Source organism: Anolis carolinensis, chromosome 5 (genome assembly GCF_035594765.1).
Source record: "Anolis carolinensis isolate JA03-04 chromosome 5, rAnoCar3.1.pri, whole genome shotgun sequence".
NCBI classification, from domain to species: domain Eukaryota; kingdom Metazoa; phylum Chordata; class Lepidosauria; order Squamata; family Dactyloidae; genus Anolis; species Anolis carolinensis.
The window spans coordinates 167,917,789-167,943,507 of NC_085845.1; the positions used below are offsets into that span (position 1 = coordinate 167,917,789).

General features: G+C 42.5%; 2 long non-coding RNA genes across 2 annotated transcripts in view; one reads left to right on the forward strand and one right to left on the reverse strand.

Annotated features, from left to right (window-relative positions):
- The window catches only part of LOC134299602 (uncharacterized), a 37,312-nt gene extending 28,740 nt beyond the window's left edge, over window positions 1-8,572 (forward strand). The window contains exons 2-5 of the long non-coding RNA XR_010006828.1: window positions 251-377; window positions 932-1,056; window positions 8,255-8,330; window positions 8,426-8,572. This is a non-coding gene — a long non-coding RNA (uncharacterized LOC134299602). The remainder of the gene's footprint in view (window positions 1-250; window positions 378-931; window positions 1,057-8,254; window positions 8,331-8,425) is intronic.
- LOC103280448 (uncharacterized) overlaps window positions 1-25,719 on the reverse strand; it is a 200,854-nt gene that overhangs the window by 115,459 nt on the left and 59,676 nt on the right. The gene's annotated exons all lie outside the window — the stretch shown is intronic.

The window sequence follows — 25,719 nt, forward strand, 5'->3', positions numbered from 1 at the left end:
GGGAGAGAGAAAAAATCAATGTGCATGCACTGGGTAAGGCAAACACAGCTAGAAAGCAAGACTGTACAGAAGATTGATCATAGAAATATGCATTGATAAGTAGCAGCATCATGCAACTTCGCCGAGGTATGAAAAAGATCATTTCATTAACGGTATGTTTTCATTTGCTTAAATTATGGAGCAATACGCTGGTGTGATAAAGTCCTTGGCTTCATAAGTCAAACCTCCATTTTTTAATAATTGCTTGCAGTGGCACAGTTTCCACTCCAGAAAGCTTAAACTACTATAGACCTCCTCCCCTCAAATGGCCTGACTGTGAAGAATTGCTTATTTCTGCAAAGCTACAAGAAATCCACATGGAGCTTGGAGAGGTTCAGGTTAGTTTTCTTACTTATTCTATTGGGGGGAAATGACTCTGCCTTAATATTTACCAAGAAGAATGATAAGAATGGTTATGGGAAGCTTTTGGCAAAGTTTAATGAGTAATTTATCACCAAATGTAGTGTAGTCTATGTGTCAGGGATTCCTCTTATTCAGAAGAGGAAGGGGAGCAGGAAAGTGTTCATGAATCTGAGGGTGAGTTGGAGTCTGAGGAGAAGACTTTGCTAGTACCCTCATTCTAGGAGAGGCGAAAGGAAACAGAGCAGAGATGTCGTTCCGCTAGATTAGCTGTCAGAAATGCAGTAGAGTAATTAGGAACTGCCCTAGCAGCTGTGTGGGGACCCAGGGCTATAAAAGCCAAAGCAGGTACAGCCAGCTCTTGCTGGTAACAAACTGACTCTAATGTCTTCACTCTGTGTGTGCCTGCCTCTGGATTTATGTCTGTTTCTTTGTCAGAAGTAAGATTTCCTGGCTTTCTTTTGCATTATTTCACTGAGTGTACTGTACTTTGTTTTGCTGAAGTAACACAGTTTTCATTTACTTACCACAGTGTCTTAAGGCTGTTCTTGAAAGACAAAACGGGACACTATGACAAGGTCTGTTTCAACCAGAGTTCAAAGACGGGAGGAGTTGGGACTAGGCAACAGCATTCCGCGCATGGAGTTTCAGATAAAGGTGCGTTGGATTCTGACTTTGAAATGGGCATCTTGGAGGGGGAATAGCTGCAATTTCTCCTGCCTATTCCTTACCTGGGGCCTTTTCAATAGGAAGAAGAGAAGGGGGCAGAATCTTGTCTTTGGTAAAAGCAAACTGATGCAGGCTCTCCTTGGTTGTGTGTTCTTCCTAATTCATAACCTTTGCTCTCTTGACCATACTCTGATATTGCCACAGGTGTCTTGGTTTTTATCTGTAAAATGGTAGAGGATGTGTGAAATGTACTCTTCTGCCCTGCATTTGGGTATCCACAGACTGCAGCCACTGCCCCTCCCCTCATATCTTTTATTTGAAGCATCTGCCTTTCTCTACCTCATGGGAGGACCAGCTATGATATGTCCAGCTTCTCTTATCTTGCCTTAAAGTAAAAGCACAACCACCAAGTTGCATTCCAACTATTACCGAGAGTATAACCAAAACAGGAAGAGGAACAGTCAATGCCCAGTAAGAACTGCATTAATGCTGGTGCCAAAAGATTTAGAATGAACACTGCTGGGGTTTTGTACAGTGATGTTTTCTGCTTCCTCATGCAGATTTTGCGAGTACAAAAGTGCTTGCAGCAGGCAGACAACAACTAGCAGAGTTGATGCCTGGCTTGGGGATGTCCGGCAAATTGAATCAATGTGCCAATCACCTGCAAAGTGTCACAATACCCACAAAAAGCTGACATGTGGAAGCACCTTAATCTGATGTTTTAATGCCCCACTGGCTCAGGAAATGAGTTTGATTGCCAGTATCTTTCATTTCCCCATCACCACCCCACCTCAGCCTTGCTACCTCCCCACACATGCTGCCTTGTGTTATCATACTGAGATTTTATCGTGACTACAAACCATCCTTGTTATTTCAGAAGTGGGTGAATGTGCTGTGAAATTGAAAAAATGCACAGTAGGAATCAAAAAGCAAGCCACAAAAGCAGAGACATTATTGAGAGGAAACACAGGAGTAGTACAACAGATTATGTTATTTCAGTTTTTTATTCTTCGCCTATCAAAATTAAGAACAAGATATAGATCTACTCCACTTTGCAGTTTAATGTCAGATATATCCAAGAGCAGGCCTCTCTACCTTATTGTGAATTTAGCTCTGTTGTCTCTATTGATGACCAAAACATAAAGAAAAACATGATTTTCTGTTTTACAGACAAGAAGAGGTAACCTCATCCCCAGCCTAAAAAATCAATCTCATGTGTGTGTAAACATATTGTGTGCATTCAAGTCATTTCTGATTTATTGCAACCATAAAGTGAATGCATCACAAGGTTTTCTTGACAAGATTTGAGGCTGACCAAATATGACTGGCCCAAGTTCACCAAGCTAATTTTCGTGGCCAAGCAGTTTAAACCCTGGTCTCCAGAATCATAATCCAGCTTCCAAACCACTATACCACACAGGTTCTTATACACATACATACATACACTATCATTTACCCTTTGGCATGCTGTGTGTGTTTATGGGTCTTGGAACTAACCTGGATTTTTTTTTTTGACAGGTTGAGGTGGTGATTCATCTATCACTCATTCTAACTCTGAATATAGGTGAAATGTGCTGCAAAATGCTGTTCCTAGGAACATGAGGGACACATCTAGATGCTCATGTCAATTCACAGAAATAAAAAAGCTTTAAAATGTTCAAAATTAGGGGGTTGGGGAGGGAAGAGAGGGAGGCAAGGGCCCATCCATTAGGTAGATCAAAGTGCTTACCTCATACTTTCAAACTGTAACATCTGACAGGAACAGTCAATCCTTTGCCCACTTTTCCAGATGATTTTAAAACATCCTGATCTCTTCTTCTTCCTACCACTGCAAACATGAGTTCAAATTTGAGTCACTGCAAAATAATTTAGCTGTTTAGCAGGATGGGGCAGAATTTTGCCCTTCCCTGTAGATATAGGCAGAAGCAAACTCCTGATTAATGACTTAAGCCCAACATCCATCAGTTTGCTCTTTAAGAGTAGGCAGTAGTGATGGGGTATGCAAGGTGACAATGAGAGGCATTTGGGGGCACTGCTTAAACCAATTCTGAAAAGCAGGAACTAGATAGAGAATCCAGGGAGTGGGAGGCCAAGCTATCCCTTGTTCATGAGCTACATTTATACTTCTGCTAGTAAACAGTTATTCTTGGGGATGTATGTAGGAGGAAGGAGAAATTAAACAGGTAGTAGCATGTAGAAATAAGAAAGAAGTAGGAAGGAGCTTGTGGTAGGGAGAGGTAGGTAATAAGATGGACACAGAGAAAGGATTAACGCAGGGGGCAGAAAACTTGACAGATCAGTATGAAGGACAGATATATAGAGGTGAGTCCATCAGAGAAAAGCACAGGAAAAAATGGAAAGTGCAGTAACATAAAAAGTGTGCAAAATGGCTGAAATCTGATTAATATTCATTTTGGAGATTCAGATGGCACCCACTTCATTTTGTAAAGATTCAGAGAGATCCCGTTCCAATTTGTAATTCGAAGCTTTATAATGTGGCATTGAGTTTTTGCCTAAATATATGTTGTACGCCGCTCTGAGTCCCCTGCGGGGTGAGAAGAGAGGGATAGAAATGAAGTAAATAATAATAATAATAATAATAATAATAATAATAATAATTGCTTCGTTAAGATTTGTTCCATTAGCTACAATGGCGAAATTGTGAGGTTCATTTCACCATCATTTTAATGATGTAGGATTGAGATACTGCACATTTTCTAGAAACAAACAGAATTATCAAAAAGCTACTATAAGTTGAAGTTTTAAGAAACACATAGAAACAGAGCGGACCTTCAAAACACACATCTTTATTTCTCTCCTGCAAACAACACAAATACACAGACGGACACTGAAGGAAGGAGACTGGCTTTGCAGAAAGCCGCGCAATTGCCTTTTTTCTTCTAATTGGCTGACAAGGAAAAAACAGCATGCAGCTGCCCTTGTCAATCACATCAGCCCCTCCACCCCCCCTCCAGGCAATTACTGATGACGGGATATGTTACATTGAAAAAAAAGCTCAGAAACAACAAATCTTTACAAATCTCTCTGAAAGTTTCAGAGGCTTATGTTTTGATTCGTAATGTTTCAGAGAAGTCCAATTAGTAATTCAGAGATTCATATTAATGAATCATACGAATCTCCAAATTACAAAATGGCACTCTAAAGCTTTACACACCCCTACATACTAAGGACAAAGCATTCTGTATATGAAAGTATTTCGTTCAAAATGAAACATTGGAACCAATCTGGAAAGGAGACTTGACTTCACACATAATCTCGGATTTCACTACTTCATTACTGGACCACAGTGCCTTCCTTTCATCTTCTGGCATTGGAATTACAAAGTTTCACCTGCTCACTTTTTCAGTATGTAAACCTTTACTTCAGTTATCTTATACCTGGAGGGAGCAATGAGTAAGAATTTGTTACTATTTATGAAGCACCTCGAATTCTAGGCACTGTGTGGACATTAGGTTAAAAAGAACAAACTCTACCCAGAAGCTTAGAATCTGAAGTACATTCTTTATTTATACTGGTTTCCTTGCAGTTTATATAGCACAGAGCTTAGACTTTTATCTCTCCTTTTTTACATCTCCCAAATCCACTGGACAACCTCCAGTTCCTTGGAGCTGGGGCTGTTTTCCAAAAAGGTAACATTTCAATGCTCTGGTTAGATAAAAGGCCTTGAAGGCTGTTCCTAATAATTTCCAGCCCCTAATCCAGTTGTCGTGTGATAAGACAAGCCCCATCAAGGTGTACAGATCAGAGCTTAATTAATTAGTACTCAAGGAAAAAATTATGTAAATGTTATTTAAATCTCAATCAGCACTTTCATTTCCGTGCACAGTTATTTATATCCTGGCTCTCAGGTGAGGAAGGGCCAGAGCCATCTAAGGAATTGCAGATTGATAGGTGCAGCTTGGGAAGACTGACAAGTGGCACCAGGCATGTCAACAATTCTCCAGAAGGAATAGAGGAAGCAATATTAGTCAGTCAATCCAAGGACAAGTAGAAAAAAGAGAAACTTTTTTGTGAAGGTTGGCTTGATGTAAATCTGTGGCTTTGATAGATCTGACATGACTGAGTCTGCCTTAGTTCTAGAATAAGGAGATTGCTTTCTCATTAACTAATGTTGGAGACAGAATTATGGACACTAGAAGCTGACCGGTGCGAAATCAGATTATTGATCCATCTAGCACAGTATTGTTTAAACTTGTTGACCCATGGCTCTCAAGTAGAGACGTCTTGTCAGACCTGTAGCTGGCAGAAAAAGGAATACTGTAAGCACAAATACACATCAGCCTTTATGACAGGTTCTGGAAGGCAAGGGACCCTCCAAAACAATAAGAAAATTTTATAGCAAATTTTTCAGAAACTGTTTCCACAGATTCAAAAGGAACTGGATCCAGCCTTGGCAGCTGGAAGCTTCCATGCTAGTAGGGCAGTGAATCTGCTTGAATCAGAACTTTAAAGGATGTTTCCGATATGCTGAACCCTATCTTCCAAAGAGGTCCAGTGCTTGGACTGATCCTTTAGAATTCAGACTAATATCCAAAGTGGATTCATTCTCCAACTATCATGGAAGCCATTAGCTTCCACTCAGGCCTGTAGCGAGGGGGTGGTTTTAGGGGTTCAACCCCCCCCCCCCCCCGAAATTTTTCAAGTTATAAAAAAAGCCTCGTTTACTCATGAATTTTAATTGGTTAACCAAATCCCCATGCTAAGTCTATGAGATGCAAAATATTAAGAGTCCCTCCAGGCACTATCTCAAGCAGATATTGACAGGTTTGTAGCGGGGAGGGGTATGTGCTAGGGGTTCAACCCCCTCCCCCCCCCCCCGAAATTTTCAAAACCCCTCCCGGAATTTTTTTCCTGGCTACGGCCCTGCTTCCACTGAATCCAACACAATAAAATGGATGGTCTCTGGCCAGGAAAATGGTTTGGAATTACCTGCTTTAGTACCACTTTGAACATTTTGCAGGCTCGAGTTGAAATGAGCCCCTTGAATGCCACAATGCTGGAAGGCTACAACAGAAGCACAGAAAATGAGAGTTTGCTCTCCCCTTCCTTTTTAAAAATAAAAATGAAATGTTAGCATAGCAATCAATCCTGTTACCAAGGGGTGGAGGCGTCTAGAGGAAGATATTTTTAAGAACAGATAAGATTGTAGAGTATAAAGCTCATCACTATACAAAAATCTATGGACAGATATGAATGTGGTTCTATTAATTTTTAATAAGAATTACAAATTTCATCTTAAATGCAATTGAAAAAGCATAAGATTTAAAAAGAGTGAATGTTGAAGAAAGCAAAAAGAACAAATTAGCCGATTCAAGAAGACGACTTTGAATGCTCAATATAACAAGTCTGGCTTCAAATCTCTATATACAAGTATTCAGTTATATTTATAATACTGGATTAGTATTTCTACTATATTTTCCCCAATAGGTTCCTTGATTATAACAATTACAGTAGTCTCTCACTTATCCAACATAAACGGGCCGGCAGAACGTTGGATAAGCGAATATGTTGGATAATAAGGAGGGATTAAGGTAAAGCCTATTAAACATCAAATTAGGTTATGATTTTACAAATGAAGCACCAAAACATCATGTTATACAACAAATTTGACAGAAAAAGTAGTTCAATACGCAGTAATGTTGTGTTGTAATTACTGTATTTACGAATTTAGCACCAAAATATCATGATATATTGAAAACATTGGCTACAAAAATGCGTTGGATAATCCAGAACGTTGGATAAGTGAGACTCTACTGTACATAGTAGACAGGTGCAACATGGACCATATTTCTACATAGAAAACATGACACCCCCCTCCCCCACCAAATCAAATATAAGTGAAAGCAAACTGACAAATTAGTCAATCTGTAGCATTGATGGATTAGGTTATTGGTGTCCACCAAGATCCATTTGGCAATATCAGTGTCCCCTTCCTAGAACTGCCATTTTCCCAATTCTAGCCTCCATAGTTAGAGAACTGTGAACATTAGCTGTGGGTTATTGCAATAATTTGAACTTAAAATCAACAGTGGAGGTGTTGAGAATCAATTAACAAAAATAACAATAGCAAACCAGTTAGAATGCTAACTAAGTAACCATCAAGGTTTCCTAGCAACTGCTTCTTAGGAACTACTACATATGGCCTCACTTCCTACTGTGAAGCTTCCAGAGCTGCTCGAAGGTTGCTTAGCTACTATGCAAAATGTTTTCTACCCAATGTTTCCCCCCTGTTTATGTGGGATTCGTTCACCAACAAGTTCCCTTTCTTGGGATGGTGCATCATGGAGATAAGAGGTCTCTTCAAGTTGATCATAGATATTTTATTATTATTTTATTTACAGTATTTATATTCCGCCCTTCTCACCCCGAAGGGGACTCAGGGCGGATCACATTATAACACACATAGGGCAAACATTCAATGCCCATAAACACATCAAACAGAGACTGAGAGACACACGCAGAGGCAAGTTAACCTTCTTCTGAGGGGATGTTCGATTCTGGCCACAGGGGGGAGCAGCTGCTTCATCATCCACACTGACGGCACTTCCTCATTCCTGGTCGTAAATTAGTTAATCTTGCCTCCCCACTTTATAAGTGGTACCTTATTTCCTACTTGATAGATGCAACTATCTTTCGGGTTGCTAGGTCAGCAACGAGCAGGGGCTATTTTTTATTTTTAATTGACGGGTGCTCACCCCGCCACGGGCTGGCCTCGAACTCATGAACTCATGGTCAGAGTGATTTAAGGCAGCTGCTCAACAGCTGCGCCACAGCCCGGCCCCTATCTTGACACCGCTTTTACGTCAAGAGGGATGTCTAGGAACAGCAGCTCTCCAGTCCCTAAATTACGATGACTGTGCTTAGATCTACAGAACTGTCTTCCAGAGTTTATTAATTATGTGTTTGAAACAATATTCTATCCTATCCAAAATCATTTTGAGGATGTTCATCAGCCATTCATAAATGAGCAGCAGCCAGAACAGATCCACATGTTGCTAGTAGTCACTGCCTTCCTCACCTAGATGAGATGTTTGTGTCTGTATTTAAATTACAGCAATTTTGTCAAAATACACAACCATAGCTATAAATAAATGTATACAATGTTTATGAAAAGCTCTATCTTCTTTTGTACTGCTTATTGATGACTTATTTCCTCTGTTGCCAGTGTGTTGGGACTGTGTGACTTCAGCTACCACAAGAATCATAGGTTCGTGCTTTCCCAAAGGTCAAATTAGACACAGGTGGGTAGTATTATTTTCAGTGGCCAAAGAGGATGTCCGTGGAGAAACCACCTCAAAGTACTGATAACACAGAGCATTTTTATTTCATTTGACAGCTATCCAAGAAACCCACACCAGCTCCTGATTGGTTCAGAAACTGTCCATCTAGGATCTGCCTCCTGAGTGGCTCAGAACTCAATCAGACATCATCATTGGTTCACTCTTCATGGTGGCAGGAAATTCAATAAACTCTCATTGGACCATTTGAAATGTCTGTCCATTTATTGATCCACCTCCGGGGGGGGGGGGGGGTGCGATCAGAAAGGAGTATGGTGTGACATTGGGTAATAAGTCCATGATTACCTTAATGGGCTGACTTGGTGGAAACAATAGGATAAATCCAAAGTGCACAGTTGGTGCTTGAAAATGATGACCATTTCAATAGGTGAGGCTGGTGTGAGGAAGACAAGCCATTCCCACTGATATCTTAGATAATATCAAGGCAACCAGAAAAATAAATCTAGAAACTCTGATGCAAATTTGTACGTTTTCATATATCTCAGTTTTTTGTGAGGGTTATGGAAATTAAAGGAAAGGTTCTGGGTGTGTTCAGAACAATCCAAATGTAATTCATCCAAAAAATACACTGTAAGACAAAGGCACATGTGTTCTCTATATGTCCTAGAGAAGCTGGACCTCTTAGCACGAGGCTAAAACAGTCCCGTTTTGCTGCTTTTTGTCAGGCCTAGATGGGGACTGCCTAGTGTCATCAAATGCTTGGCAGACCCCACCCACATTCCTCCCAAAGTGGGGGGGAAGCTCCAGAAGGCACTTCTTCCACTACCACAGTGAGTAAAGTGTGTCTTGGGTAACTCCGGTGGAGCTACATGCACTTTCCTCCCCCTTTCCCCATATAATGGGGGAAAGGGTGATGGGGCAATGCGTGTTTCCACTTGTTTCCGCCATTTCCGCCATGGGGACAGACAGGGTGCCATTTCCGCCATGGGGACAGAGACAGGGTTTCCGCCATTTCCGCCATGGGGACAGAGACAGGGTGCTAATACACCTGTATGATGGGGGAAGGAGGAAGGGCACATGAACAAACCTGCGCTCCTTCCCTTTCACTTGCAATGTGAAGTGTTCCTTAGAGATTCCTGGCAAGGATATTCTTATTCAAATCTGTGAATAATCAAATCCACAAATGCCAAAACTACATATGTCGAAGGACAACTGTACTCCCATTTTAGAAAGGGCTGAAATGGCGCTGTCTTGATTCAATCTGTTGTGTTATCCCAACTTCTTGTGATAAAATAAAATGGCAGACAGCAACGTCCACCTCAAAGAACACCCTCAAGCATGTCCTTTTCATGTAAAAAAAAAGAGAAGCTAAGAAAGGAAGAAAGAAAGCAAATGAAGTAAAAAGTGTCTTGCTGAAATTGTTTGATCTACTCTCCTTTTCAAAAATAATAAACAGTGTTACTGCATTTCTTTGACCCCCCCCCCCCCCCCCAAAAAAAAAAGGAAAAGGTGATTTCAAAACATCTTTGGAATATCAATTCTTTTAAAAAGATGTTGCTATAAAAGATAGAAAAAAGATCAGAATAACACATCATTATACCATATACCATTCTCCAATATCCCTACAATTCCAAATAAAACTCTTCAAGCCTGTTTTCATTCCCAAGGACAGAGATATTCTAAACAGCACCTTGGGACTGAATTTTGAGGGCTGCAAGAATAGTGTGGTTGGAGATCTAATAAAACAGAATAACTAGTTATGTTTTTTTGACTTCCATGCCACTTCCCACCACCCCAGAGCTTTTTACATGACGGAAGCAGATGTTGCCCAGATGTTGCCAGTCCAGATCAGCTAATAATGGCAAATTTGCCAGAGGAGAAGTATTGAGAAATTCTGACATGGTACCATTAATCCTGTAACAAATGGTATTGAAAGGGAATGAGGAGGAGGAGGAGAAAGGGGAGAGGCTAGACTGCATTAATGTTTCTGAAAGAAAGACCAAAAAAAGAGATAGAAGAGGAAGAAGAAGAAATGTGTGTTATCTTTCCCCAATGGAACATGCCGTCCAGACTTGAGCAGACGGTACTTCCCATCTGTTCTATTCTATGGACAGGAGGGCGGTTCTTGTTCCTGTAGCCAGACTAATCATGCCAAAGAACCCTCCCTCCCACTTTGCTCTGAAGAATGCTTGCATATATTCCATCTGGCAAGGAAATGTGTGAAGAATTTCATACACATGAAGCTCATCCACCACACAGTTCATGGAAGCAATGAAAGAACTACAATCAACTACAGTGAAGAAAGAGTGTGTGTGTGTGTACACACACACACACACACACAACCATTGCTGGAGGTAATTAAATCAAACTTAGAAGTGTGATAATGTCAATAACACATTTTCAGTTTAGGATTCCTTTGGGGATAGAGGTATGTCAAGCATGACTCTTGGAATAAGAGGCACAAAACTAGGGAAATTGAGTGCCTCCTTTACTCCTGAAATGGATCAAGCATCAACAAGACTCCAATGTGGATTGTCTTAGTTTATAGCTGTCTTTTCATTCACGTAATGGAGTCTACTTTCCCCCTTTCCTAATGCCTTAGACAATTTTATAACCTTTCATTTATTATTGTGTCAGCTTCATGTTAGTCAGTAGAGGTGTGCATTTGTTCGTTAGTCCTCGTAAGTTGTATCAAATTCATTAAATTCATACGAGGTGATATCTGACACATGAGCATTGCCTGTGCCAAAAACTTAAGAATTAAAACTTACCCAAGCCTCCCAAAGTCAGGGGTTTTTTTCAGCGCAAGGAAACAAAGCAGCCAAAAAGCTGCCTTTCCTCTTTAAATTAATGACCTCTCACCATGAGGAGAGGGAAATCAGTGATAAAGCAGAGTTCTCTGGCAAAGAAACACAGAACTCTGGGAAATGTAGTTTGGGAAGGCAAGGAGTTCTATGGCAGAGATTGCAAAAGGCCCTGCCCTAATCTACATCTCCCAGAATTCTGCTTGCATCAGACAGCCCCAATCAGGAGAGGGAAGAGATTAGTCCCTCTGTAGCAGTAGCCAGCCAGAGTTCCCATAAATTGTTGAATCTGCAAAGAGAAGGACTGACTGATACTTCTATTAAGTAAATCAGTGCTGCACAGGGAAGAAATCCCTAAATGGATGGTCTTTAGGGGTTCCTTCCAACTAAATAGAGGAAGCATATTAATTAGTGTAGAGGCTGGATGGCCATCTGTCAGAAGGGTTTTGATTATGCCCTTCTGCCTGGAAGAAGGGCATTGGATTAGATGGCCCTTGGGGGTTTCCTCCAACACTAGGATTCTATGAAAATGTAGAATTGGTTACTATTGGTTAATATACGAGAGACATTCAATAAGATAGCTGTTGAGGCTTTTTTAAAAAATTGTCAAAAAATTAAAAAAATCCCTAAAATCAGTAGTTGTATGAGTATTCCTGAAAGTTAGGGGAGAATAATCCCCTGTTATCTTGCGTCATTTTATAGAAAATTCAAAGAGATCATTTTTAATGTTGTTTATAAACACTTTAAAAATTCTCCAAAGCTCTGTGGATAAGTGAAACATTCTGAAACTTGATGGGATAACAGTGATAAATGTGTTCTACCACTGTAGCAAGTTTCACCCCAATAGCAGTTAAAATGAGGAAGAAAGGAGCCCCTGAAGTTTCCCCAATTATAGTAATTATGTGCAATTACTATAACAAAAAGTTACAAAATTTCATTACTATTTTTCACTAACTATACTTTAGAAACTCTTTAAAAACAAAACACCAGTGCCCCCTAATTTTGTAATGACTTTTTGAAACTTTTTTTTATCTCTCACACATACCTAGTCACATTATTAACCATTATAATATTAACCATTATTCAGCTGATGTTGTTATTCACATCCAGCTGAGTTTTAATATTTACATGCAAGCATGCAAAATTCATAATGATCTTCTAGTCAGCCTTGACCCTCAACTCATGAGCAAATCAGTTCCAGGATCCCTGGTGAGAAGAAGTGCCTAAAGGTTAGAGAAGGTGGAACTGCGCACATATCTAGTTGTTCAACTTGAATCTAGATCTTTGCCTAATAGGTGAGACAAGAATTTACAGTAGAACTTTGACTTAAGAGTGTTCCAACTTAAGAACAATTTGAGTTATAAGCCATTTCCTGGATCTGGTTTTGCTTTGACATTCGAGCAGCATTTTGAGTTAAGAGTTAGTGCCAGAGGGAGCGCTAGCGTGAGGGCTTTAGGGCTTCAAGGGAGCAGCCTCAGTGCTTTGTGCCTCTATGCTTTGTGCTCTTGTCTGCTTTGAGAGATTGCTGTCCACTTTGAGGAAGTTTGGGTTAGTTGATTTTGTGTGGTTTTTATTCCTGGCTTCATGAAGAGAGAGAGTGAGGAGAGCAAGGGAGGGAGGGAGGCTGGAATAAAGTACAGTACGAAGAAAACGATGGTTCTGCCTCTTCACTTTGTGCTTTGTGCTTCCTTGCCACAACTTTGTGCTTCTATAATAATAATAATAATAATAATGATAATAATAATAATAATAATAACAACAACAACAACAACAACTTTTTTCTATGCCGCCTCCATCTCCCCAAAGGGACTCAGGGCAGCTAACACAGGGCAAAAGCTTATCTTTTTCTGTTTTATTGTTCCATGTGAATGTGCAGGTTTTGCCTTGCTCTTACACTGGCCAACACATTTTTGTTGCCTCAAATATGTTTCCCTGCCACAACTCTGTGCTTCTACTATTTTAAAGTTGATCTTTTTAAAATTGCGCCATATGAATGTGCATTTATACAGCATTTGTGATTTATAAAGTACATTTTCTTATTTTAAAACATATAACAAAAAACGGGGGTGTGGTCGGAAGGCCAGAACTGATTAATAGCATTTCAGTGGGAAATTTACTTTGAGATAAGAGTGATTTGAGTTAAGAGCTCAGCCACAGAATGAATTAAATTCTTAACTCAAGGTATCGCTGTACTATGAAAATCTTATTTCATTTTCACCTTTCTCCCAATCCCCACGGCTGAAATGTTGTCTTTCTTACTATTTATTCTTTTCTCCAGTCTACGTTCTTCTCTTACTTCAAAACTCCTTTGCTGGGCTTCTTTTATCTGGCCTGTTATTTCCAAATTCCTGTTCATGTCCAATTAATTCATTCAGATTTCTCCAGCAACACTTGAAAAAAGATGAGTATAAAGACTTAGTTATTGCAGCTTCTCAAGCTCGCACTGGACAAACTGGTTCATGTATTATAGGATCTATAGTTCAAAAATATTTCCCTAGACTATGGGAGAGAGAGAAACACTTGCCATTTCAAATCAGTGGAGAACTTCAGACAGCTGCTACAGTGTCTCCTTCTCCAGCATCGTCAAACAACACATTAGTAGCCAGTCGTGACAGCATCAGGAAAAAATAAATAAAATAAAAGCTCAGTCAGAGAAATTCAAATCACAAATTGAGATATGTGGTCTGGGTCTATATTACTCTGCCACTGAATACAAATAACCATCTGTATAAAAGTAGGAGCTTGGGTGACTGATGATATTGGTGAAATCGCTTTTGCACAACAAATCTCTTTTGCACAAAGAATGAGCATTTGACGCCAGCAACCAAGAACTCTACTTTCCTAGCCATGACAGGCAGTCAATCGGCCCATTCCTTTTCCTGTTTCAGACATAGTTGCTCTGATCAAGAATAGTAGAACAAATTTAGCTAATGAAGGGGAAATCAACACTAAGGGCAGGTGAGGTCAAATAATCGTACATTTGTCCTTCGACTCCTCTCTTGCAATGACATTGTAGTAGAAATGCTTAACATTTAACTGAACCGAAGAACCATTGCTTATAGTGGTTTGATTTTTTTTTTTCTTGTCAGGAGCAACCGGAGTTGCTTCTGGAGTGAGAGAATTGGCCATCTGCAAGGACGTTGCCCAGGGGACGCCCGGATGTTTTTTTTTTTTTGGATGTTTTACCATCCTTGTGGGAGGCTTCTCTCATGTCCCCGCATGGAGCTGGAGCTGATAGAGGGAGCTCATCCGCGCTCTCCCCGGGTGGGATTTGAACCTGGCAGCTTTCAGGTCAGCAACCCAACCTTCAAGTCATGAGGCTTTTATCCCCTAGGCCACCGGGGATAAGCTTCCTTCTTCTTCTTAGGTGATCCCTTGTCAGGACCCAGGCTGCAGAACACCAATAACCATGCGCAGAGACCAGAATCTATCTAATATCTTTATTAAGGAAATATATAAAGTCAATAAAAACAAGTGAAGAATATAGTTCAGAAGTAGACCTTTCAGGAAAGGTCAAATATAGTCCAGGAAAACAATGTCCAATATGTGATATTAGAGTCCAAAGTTATAATCCACTTGACCGAAACACACACTATTTGGCAAGCAATAGTGTGGGGAACTGTCCATAGTCTTTCGAGGCTTAAGGTAAATCCGAAGGAAACTGGAAAACAAGGCTTGAATCTAGGAAGCAAGGTCCGTGGTTTAAAACGCAAGGCAAGGCAAGACTTGAAACTTGGCAAGATCAAACTTGAAACAAGGCAAACATGAAACAAGAACTGAGTCCATAGAAGTCCGTGGAACAAGGCAAGGCTGGAAACAGGGAACTGGAGTACGAAGTCTACACACGATCTCACTCCTCAAGCTGACGAATTGACTCCGCAAGGTTTCCTTCGCGGCAAAACACCTAAATAGGGTCTCGTTTCCCGCCAGAAGAACACTTTCCCTGGAGAACTAGAAGTGAAACTCATCTCTGTCCAGATGCAAGACTCCTTAGAATTTCCCAAGGGAAGCAGACTTAATCAGCTAATTGTTTGGCTGCGATTCTGGCGCTTCGGCGATTCGCCTCCCTAGCGCCTCTATCTTTATTATAATTGTCCTTTCGAGAAAACGGGGGAGAATTCTGCCCAAGGCTTGTTTGGGTAACTTCTTGAGGGCAAACATCCTGCAGGTGCAGAGGCTCCGTTTCTGGCTGAAACGGTGTAAATCCCATGTTTTCCTCTTCGTCTGCCACAATAGTACTAGGAACGGGACTACAAGGCCCATGAGACATCACACTATCCCCCTCCTCAAGGCCCCTCTCCAAAATGGGCCCTCTTCCCGAGGTGCGGGGCCGCGGCTTGGCAGGGTAGGCCTGATGGAAGCGGCGGACTAAATCAGGGGCATGGACTGTGGAAGCGTCTTCCCAAGAGCGTTCTTCGGGCCCAAAACCCACCCAGTCAAAGAGATACTGAAGGCGGCGGCGATGAAAGCGAGAATCCAAAATGTCCTGAACCTCGAATTCCTCCTCCCCGTCCACCAAAACAGGGGCGGGGGCCGGCTGGTCCACATCGGGGCGTACCCCATCCGCCGGAAGGAGCAGGGAACGATGAAACACCAGATGAATGTGCATGGAGCGCGGAAGTTGGAGTTTGAAAGTCACGGGGTTAAGTTGCGTCACCACTGGGTAGGGACCAATGAAACGGGCATCTACCTTCCGGCAAGGACGGTGGGAGGGCAAAAAGCGAGTGGACAATAGGACCCGGTCTCCTACCTTGAACTCGGGGCCCGGCTGGCGATGGCCGTCAGCGTGACGTTTATAGTCCTCCTTGGCTTGATCCAGTTGTTGGTGCAAGAGTTGTTGCACAGCTGTAAGTTCTTGTAACCAGTCCTCCGCTGCAGGGACTTCTGAGGTTTCAATGACGGAAGGGAAGAAACGTGGGTGGAAAACGTAGTTTGCAAAGAACAGGGTTTCTTTAGTTGAAGCCTGGGACACCATTGTTGTAAGCAAACTCCGATAGAGGTAACAGGGAAGCCCAATTGTCCTGCTGGTAGTTTACATAACAGCGAAGGTATTGTTCCAAAGTGGCATTGGTGCGCTCAGTTTGCCCATCCGTTTGGGGATGGTGAGCTGAAGATAAACGAGAGTCTATGCCCAATAGTTTTTGTAGTGCCTTCCAGAAACGAGAGGTGAATTGAGATCCACGGTCCGTGACTAAACTCTTGGGCAATCCATGTAGTCTGAAAACATGCTGAAGGAATAAATCTGCAGTCTCTTTGGCCGTGGGGAGGCCATCGCAGGGAATGAAATGGGCCAACTTGGTGAAAAGGTCCACCACCACTAGGATCGTGGTGAATCCAAGGGAAGGTGGTAGGTCAGTGATAAAATCCGCGGAAATTATCTCCCATGGGCGAGAAGGAGTGGGGAGAGGATGTAGTAGCCCCGAGGGCTTCTCCCTTCGTGTCTTGGAGCGCTGACATACAGGACAGGTATTGACATATTTCTCCACATCCTTGCGGATCTTGGGCCACCAGAAATCTCGTAGAATCAAGTGCATGGTTTTAAAGAGTCCAAAATGCCCTGCTGGCTTGCTGTCATGACACAGACGAAGTGCCTTTTCTCTGCCGGGGCCTGGAGGGATGTAAACATGATTCCTGTAGCACAATAGCCCATCCTTAAGTGAGAAAGGGAAACGTAGTCCTTGGCGAATCTGTTCTTGAGCCCAGGCATCTGCCTGCTGGCTGGCTCTAATTTCTTGAGCGCAAAGGGGTTCTGGGTTGGAAGGAGTTGGTTCAATTGGAGTGGATTTGGTGTTTCCCACTGTGAGCGTGGCAAAGTTTTCGGGTTGCAGCAATCGAGATTCTGAGGTCTCTCTGCGTCCTGCAGCATACTCTGGTTTCCGTGATAGAGCATCTGCTTGCTTGGTCTGAGCCGGGGTCACATAATGGATCTGGAAGTCAAAACGTTCAAAGAACAAAGCCCAGCGCTGCTGCCTTTGATTTAACTTTCGTGCGGTCCGTAGGTGCTCTAAATTTCGATGATCAGTATGAACCTCAATGGGAAATTTGGCCCCTTCCAACCAATGTCTCCAATTTTCAAAGGCTGCCTTTATGGCCAAGAGTTCTTTCTCCCAAATAGTGTAATTCCTCTCTGGGGCTGTTAGTTGACGGGAGTAATAGGCACAAGGATGAAGATGCTCTCCCACTGGTTGCATGAGTATAGCCCCAATTGCCACATCAGAGGCGTCAGCCTGCACAACAAAAGGGGTTTTAGGATCAGGGTGCTGTAGAATTGGCTGGGTCGTGAATAACTTCTTTAATTGTTGGAACCCTTTCTCTGCTTGCTCCGTCCAGCGGAAAGGCTGTTTTCCACGGATGCAGCTGGTGATTGGTTCAGACCAGCGGGCAAAGTCTGGGATGAATTTGCGGTAGTAGTTCGCGAACCCCAAGAAATGTTGCACTTCCTTCTTGTTGGTTGGCGCCCGCCATTCCAATACTGCTGAAACCTTTGCCGGGTCCATGGAGAGCCCTTGTGGCGAGACGCGGTACCCCAGGAAGTCTACTTCTTGCAGATCAAAGGCGCATTTTTCTAACTTGGCATATAGTCCATGATCCCGCAATCGTTGTAGCACCATCCTGACGTGTTTCTCGTGCTCCGATTGTGATCTAGAAAACACCAAAAAATCATCCAAGTATATGATCAAGAACCGATCTAGATAATCCTGAAATATATCGTTGACAAAATGCTGGAATGTTGCGGGAGCTCCGGATAATCCGTAATTCATGACCAGGGACTCGAATAATCCAAATTTGGTCTGGAAGGCGGTTTTCCATTCGTCCCCCTCCCTGATGCGAACTAGATTGTAAGCCCCCCGGAGATCCAGCTTGGTGTAAACCTTGGCCCCTCGAAGCCGGTCTAATAGGTCCGAGATCAAAGGCAGGGGGTAGCGGTTCTGCTTCGTGATATTATTCAATGCTCTATAGTCCACAACCAAGCGTAGGTCCCCTGACTTCTTTTTCACAAACATCACCGGGGAAGCAGCTGGGGATTGAGAGGGTCTGATGAATCCCTTGCGAAGATTTGACTCTATGAACTCCCTGAGAGCTTCTTGCTCTGGTTCAGTCAGGGAGTAGAGGTGTCCTCGCGGGATCGGGGCCCCCTCCACCAAGTCAATGGCACAGTCATAGGGTCTATGTGGGGGTAGTTTCTCGGCTTCTTTTTCATTGAAAACGTCCCAGAAGTCTGAATATTTCTTGGGCAAGGTGATGATGGGCTCAGCGTCTGTGGCATGGCAGACCTTGGCTACTAGACAATGGTTTTGGCAATACTTTGAAGCAAACTGTAGTTCTCTGTTGGTCCAGGAGATGTTTGGGTCGTGGAGTGTCAGCCATGGAATTCCCAAAATCACAGGGAAGTGGGGCACCTCGGTAACAAAGAAGGAAATCTCTTCCATGTGTTCCCTTATCCACATTCTGGTGGGTTCAGTCCATTGGCTTACTGGACCCGTCTTTAGGGGACGACCATCTATAGCCTGCACCACCCGGGCATTCTTGAAATCATGATATTGTAATCCCAGAGAGTCGGCATACTCTCTATCGATGAAATTGTTTGTTGCTCCTGAGTCTATCATGGCATGGATCATGACGGGTCTCTTTTTCGCTGACCACAACGTGACCACTAGGAGAAATAGGACCCCCGTCTCCGGCTCTTGAGTGGGCTTTTTGACCGGGTTGGCGAGCCTCTCTACGCCCGGTCGCTGGCTTCCCCCGCCGGCTTGGCTCCAGCCGCCTCGGCCGTCTCCGGCTCCACGGAGGACGCTGCTGCCAGGCGGGCGGCGGGCTTTCTTTTGGCTGGACATTCTCTGGCGAGGTGGCCCCCATTCCCGCAGTACCAACACAAATTCAAACGTTGGCGGCGGGCCTTTTCGGCAACATCCAGTCTGGGGCGCACATTGCCCAACTGCATCGGTTCTTCCTCGCTTCCCATGGGGTTTGGGGCTGGCGGTGGGGATTTCCATACTGGTCGTGGCTGAATACTGGTAGAAGCGGGGGGTCTCACCCCGGCTCTTCCACTCTGACCTCGGAGCCACTGTTTTTTGTTGGCAAGCAGGACTTCGGCTCGTAGACAATGATTAATGAGTCTCTCAAGAGTCTCTGGAGGATCCACCTTAGAGATTTCTTCCTGCATCTCGAAGTTAAGGCCCTCACGAAACTGCCCTCTGAGGGCGATATCGTTCCAACCGGTGTTCTGAGCCAGCACCCGGAACTCGGCTATGTACCAGGACAACGGCCTGTCCCCTTGAAGGAGTCGCCGGAGTTTATGGCCGGCCGCCTCCTCGTTGTCCTCGATCCCCCAGGTCTTCCTAAGGTGGTTCAAGAAACTTTGCGCGGAGCTTAGGTGTGTGGAACCCGCATCAAACAGCGCCGTCGCCCAATTGGCCGCAGGCCCATCTAGGAGACTGTAAATCCACGCCACTTTGACATCCTCGTGGGGAAATTCGGCTTGGCGGGCTTCTATGTACGCCTGGCACTGGCGACGGAAAACATGAACCTTGGAGGCTTCTCCAGAAAACTTGGTTGGAAGCGCTAGGGCAGGGAGGCGCGCTCCGCGTTCCTTCAGGCCCAGAATTTCACCCTCCTGGGTTCGGAGAGTATCTCGGATCCTGTCGAATTCTTCCTTGGAAATGGTGTAGCTGAGTGGTTGGGCTTCCGCCCCGGTTCCTGTAGACGTTCTGGCCTTAGGTTAATTGGTGCTTAGGGTGGCGGAGTCAAACTGTCAGGACCCAGGCTGCAGAACACCAATAACCATGCGCAGAGACCAGAATCTATCTAATATCTTTATTAAGGAAATATATAAAGTCAATAAAAACAAGTGAAGAATATAGTTCAGAAGTAGACCTTTCAGGAAAGGTCAAATATAGTCCAGGAAAACAATGTCCAATATGTGATATTAGAGTCCAAAGTTATAATCCACTTGACCGAAACACACACTATTTGGCAAGCAATAGTGTGGGGAACTGTCCATAGTCTTTCGAGGCTTAAGGTAAATCCGAAGGAAACTGGAAAACAAGGCTTGAATCTAGGAAGCAAGGTCCGTGGTTTAAAATGCAAGGCAAGGCAAGACTTGAAACTTGGCAAGATCAAACTTGAAACAAGGCAAACATGAAACAAGAACTGAGTCCATAGAAGTCCGTGGAACAAGGCAAGGCTGGAAATTGATCCGGGAAACAGGGAACTGGAGTACGAAGTCTACACACGATCTCACTCCTCAAGCTGACGAATTGACTCCGCAAGGTTTCCTTCGCGGCAAAACACCTAAATAGGGTCTCGTTTCCCGCCAGAAGAACACTTTCCCTGGAGAACTAGAAGTGAAACTCATCTCTGTCCAGATGCAAGACTCCTTAGAATTTCCCAAGGGAAGCAGACTTAATCAGCTAATTGTTTGGCTGCGATTCTGGCGCTTCGGCGCTTCGCCTCCCTAGTGCCTCTGTCTTTATTATAATTGTCCTTTCGAGAAAACGGGGGAGAATTCTGCCCAAGGCTTGTTTGGGTAACTTCTTGAGGGCAAACATCCTGCAGGTGCAGAGGCTCCGTTTCTGGCTGAAACGGTGTAAATCCCATGTTTTCCTCTTCGTCTGCCACAATAGTACTAGGAACGGGACTACAAGGCCCATGAGACATCACATCCCTCGTAGTTCGAGGATGATGGTCCTCCATTTCTTGGAAGACGCCTGTGCGTGATTTTTTTTTAATGTGTGGAGGTCGGTGCATGGCTGGTCAACACACAGTCTTCACAGATTGAGGTCCCAGTAGTGGTGTGATTAACACAACGAGAGTGGCTTCTCAGTCTGTTGCAGCCTTCTTCCGCCTTCACAGCCATTGTAACATGTACCATGTTATCCTCCCGCCTGCTCTGCCGTTGAGGTCTTTGGGTCTTCGGATTGTTCTTGGTCTGGATCCTCCCCTGTGGCCACTCCTGGGAATGTGTGACTCCCGTGGTTGTGCCTGCAGGTTCATTGGAACACGCAAGCCCCCTCACCATGTCAAGGTGACAATCCATCGAGGGGGATAAGCTTCCAAACTATGGTGCAAACTATGGTACTTGACTATCCTCAGCCTTGGGAAAAGTGAGATTTCTACCACATTTTCTAGACAACACTGCCCTAGTTTTTCAAGTGGACCAGCCTCCACTGCCTTGTCTCCACATGTTATGTGTCATTGAGGGAGCTTTCAGTGAAGATTGGAAATGTCACCAGACTGTGCAAGAATCTTACTTGCTTTGTTGTGCAAACAGCGTTGCCAGTTGTGTACCTTTCATTCCTAATCAAGCCTTGGCACTGAGCAGTGACTCATCATCAACCTCAGCTCAGCATTTCTTCCTGATGCTTTCTTTACTAAATTCTGCAAAGGTTTGTGCGGTTATTAACTAGTTCCCGATTACATCTGGAAAAGAAGCTACAATTTGGAAGCTTGTTTTTCATATGCTTTTTGTTTTCAGAGCATCTTATTGCAAACTGCTCATAGTTGTTCAGCAAGTAGGAGAGCATCCTTTACACGCTTCAATGCTCTCTGTTACTTCATGTTCATGGTATGAGCCCTAGCAGTGACAACGGGGTTTGGTGCCATCTTTAATGGCTAATTAAAGTATAACAACACAAGGTTCCCATGCAAGTGTCTGTATTTTTCCCTTTCTTTTGTGAAGAAGTAAAGCAGAATGAACCTAATGACACACACAAGCCAAAAGGTAGGGCCAGGGAAGGGAATAAATGAGTCAAAGAGGTGACCAAGAAGAAGAAAAGGCCGTGTGTGTGTGTGTGTGTACACACAAACACACACACACACACACACACACACACACATATATATATATGGGAAAAGTACAGGACACAGTATAAAGGCAAGAAGATAGATAAGGCTGGGGAGGGACTGAATTCTCCCCATGGGAATTCAAGGAAGTCAAGCTATCCCGTCTCTTCCCTAAACCACCCATCCTCACAAAAATAAAAAAATATTTAAGCAAACACCCCCCAAAAATGCCCACCCTCACTTCCCTAGCAAAATAGTTTCTAAAAGGACTGAAAGATATTAAAGTTAGAAAATTTAATTAAATTGTCAAAGAGAAACATTGTAATTGAATCCAAAAGCAAGCGATCTGGAGGAGATCACCTTGGTATTTATAGACCAGCCTGGAAAAAAGACATGTGATCCGTTTCTTTCTCTGATTGGCTAAGGCAAAGCTAAAGGGGAAAATCCCTTTGTGTACACACCTGCTGCCAAGTGCAACCAAAAGCAACCATTTTTGGTGGTCATATGGTCCAGTCAATTCAAGCCCCATCACCCACCCCATTTCTAGACATTCAGTTACTGGATCTGCCAGATTTCCTGGATCCCGTTTAGAAAAACAGCACAATGCACACCCCTACACAGTTCTCACTTTAATAGCCAAAATGGCAATGGGAACTGCATGCAGCCTACAAGACATGCCATTGCTTACCCCTTTCTCAAAAACATACCTTTTATTTGCTTTCTCTTTTTTTGAATCAAGAACTGCCTCACAATGGAAATGCAAAATAGAAAGAATTCTTTTCAAATTGACATGTTATTTGAGGTGGTTCTCATCAATTTTACTTCTTTGGAAGGCAGATTCGAGAAAATTCTTGAGGATCTTCTTAAATCCCATGACCCCAATGGAACACATAGGAATCCCTTCTGCTCGATTCTCCAGCTTTTAATTTTTGAGTTATTGACTCTCAGTCCACAAAGAACTACAATTAACATTTTTGAGTTATGGACTCTCAGCCCCCAAAGAACTACAATTAACATACTATCTATCATCTGTCTTATATACTACTTATTATAGTAAAATCTCCAAACAACGTACTATATAATCATAATATGCATTTGCAAGGAGGAGGAAGAGGAGGAAATGAAGGAGAAGGAGGTACAGGAACACATCATGAGCAATCCTCACAATTTTCACAATGATGGAGGATGACATGGGTTGGAATGTGCTCAATCATATGAATGCCATGTCATATTGATTTATAGGAATATATGCATATAGTTGGGAGGGGGGTTAGAATTGCAAACAGTGAGGTCAGCAGGGTACAAAAGGCAAAAAACACTGACTGTAATAAGGATTTACTTCTTATTAATAGCTATTCGCCAAAAATGTTGGGAGATAATAATACATGAATCCTTTTATGATTAATAGATTAACATATGTAGCGTGATAAAAATACTTTTGTCTCTTTTTAGCCACAGGAGATAAAGTTGATGAATTGAAGATCATTAGTTTGTCTTAAGTCTGGGATTGGCGTTCCTATGCTCCAAAATGGTCAGTCAAAAGACAGGTTCAGAATTTTCTGGGAGACTGAAATGTTCCCTCGGGGTTTTTTAAATCTTGCCATGTTTGATGTCAACAGCTGTGTTTTTTTTCTTCTAAGAGATATTTGCCTTCCTGTTTTTTCTAGGCAATGGTGACATATATTATAATGGAAGATGAGCAGGTGTATGTACCTGCAATATAATGGATGGCATTATTTAATCATGTAAAATGTTTCCAGAATTGAAATAGAAGTAGATGTGGGTATCTGTTTTATCACTGGTGTGTGTCCTATATCTGTTTCTTTATCACATTCTCAGTTGATGCTGGTAAGAAATTGTTATAAATTAGGGCCCTTCTACACAGTCCCTAAAATGCAGAAGGAACTGGGATAAAGGGGGGGAGGGTGTTGCTAAATGACGTTTGCCATAAATGTGTGCTAGATCACATTAACGACCAAAAACATGTGTTAAAAGGTGCGCTTAAAATACAATTTTGGATAGAAAATGTGCATTTTCGCGGGACTGTATATCCCTGGATTCATGAAAAACATGTGACTTTGTTCCTATACGCTGGTGTGGACTGTTCCAACACATGTCTGCATTTTAAAATCTGTATTTTAAAATCCCAAAACAGCTGATGAGGACTGTAAACAAATGGAGCCACAGACACACAGGTGGCTAAATGAAAGCACAATTGGAAAGCAATTCCCATGAGAATTAGATGTAACAATTCCTTTTTGTTTGTTAAAATAAAGAGAGCTTGAATTTATACAGTGGGAAATAGGGTTCACAAGCAAAAAAGTAAAGGCAACAGGAGGCTGAGGAGAGATAATTACAAGAAATCTGCTTGTGTGCACATTCCAATATTCACATCAATGGTTATGATGCCCAGCACATCTCGGAATCAATTAAAAAACTTCTGCCAGATGTCCCCCGTCCATCTTGCAGATTTCTAAAATCCACTACAAATGAGCGGACACTGGGGGGACATTTACTGGGACTGACATCTCTGTGTCTGGACTTGCTGTCAGGTACCACTATTTTTTGCCCCACTTATTTGTCCCAGATAATGAGGCTTTCTGGAAGCATCCTTAGAAAGGCAGAAAATGAGCTGAGGTTTACAACTGTAGGATTGGTTTGTGGTTTGAGCATCTAATGGGTGAGCTTCAGCAAATCACATATTCTCAGTCCCAGAAAATGATAAATTGGAAATGACTAGAAAGCACAGAGCAACAACAAAAGTATCATTTTTCCTTCTGGCTGTGCCTTTTTTGATCTGCTTTTTCCTACCATACTTGGGTGGATATATAGATGGATGCTATAGCCAGTGGATTTTGTGATGTATTTTAGGTAGACACTGGAGGCATGCCAAGTGTAGGTTGAGTATTCCTTAATACACATGCTTGGGATTTGGAATTTTTTTTAAAAAAATGAAATACCGGTATTTACATATATGTGCATAATGGAATATTTTAGAAATGAGATCCCAGTCTAAACATAAAATTCATTTATGTTTCATACACACTTTATACACATAGCCTGAAGGTAATTTATACATTTTTAAAATAATGTTATTCATGAAACACAGTTTATGTATATTCAACCATCAGAAACCAAAGGTGATACTATCTCAGCCACCTACATGGACAATTTCAGATTTTGGAGTATTTTGGATTTAAGTATTCAGGATAAGGAATGCTCAATCTGTATGTAAAAATTAAATGAAATACAACTATCTCTTTATATGTAATTATTTCTTTTATGTGCACACTTATTTTGCTATGAGCCATACTTTTCTTTTTCTAATGGTAGATTTTGATGAAGAGTTTTTGTCTGAGATTGATCTAGATGGTGCTCTCGATTCCTTTTTCCCTCCCGACTTGAATACAGGCAGGTGCAAATTCAAGTGAATTAAATGTGCCTATTTTCAGAAACATATCTCCGGATATCACTGCATCATTACAAGCAGAAAGCCAAGTGGGAGTAAAGCAAAGAGAAAGAAAAAAGAACCACTCATCCATCTTTCCAGCAAAAATTTGCTCCTGTCACATGTATCTGACAGAAGGGCGGCAGACAGTTTCACAGTTCTAAAGACTTCTGCTCCACAGAATTATAGCATTATTCAAAGAACATTGTCCATATAAGATCTATTTGCTTGTTTTAGTTCATGAATACACATGTGATTGGGTACATATACAATACACACACATACACAATATAGCCTATTACATGCCAGTCTTTATCATCAGATGGCAAATTAAGGATCTTATACATTCCAGTGAAAT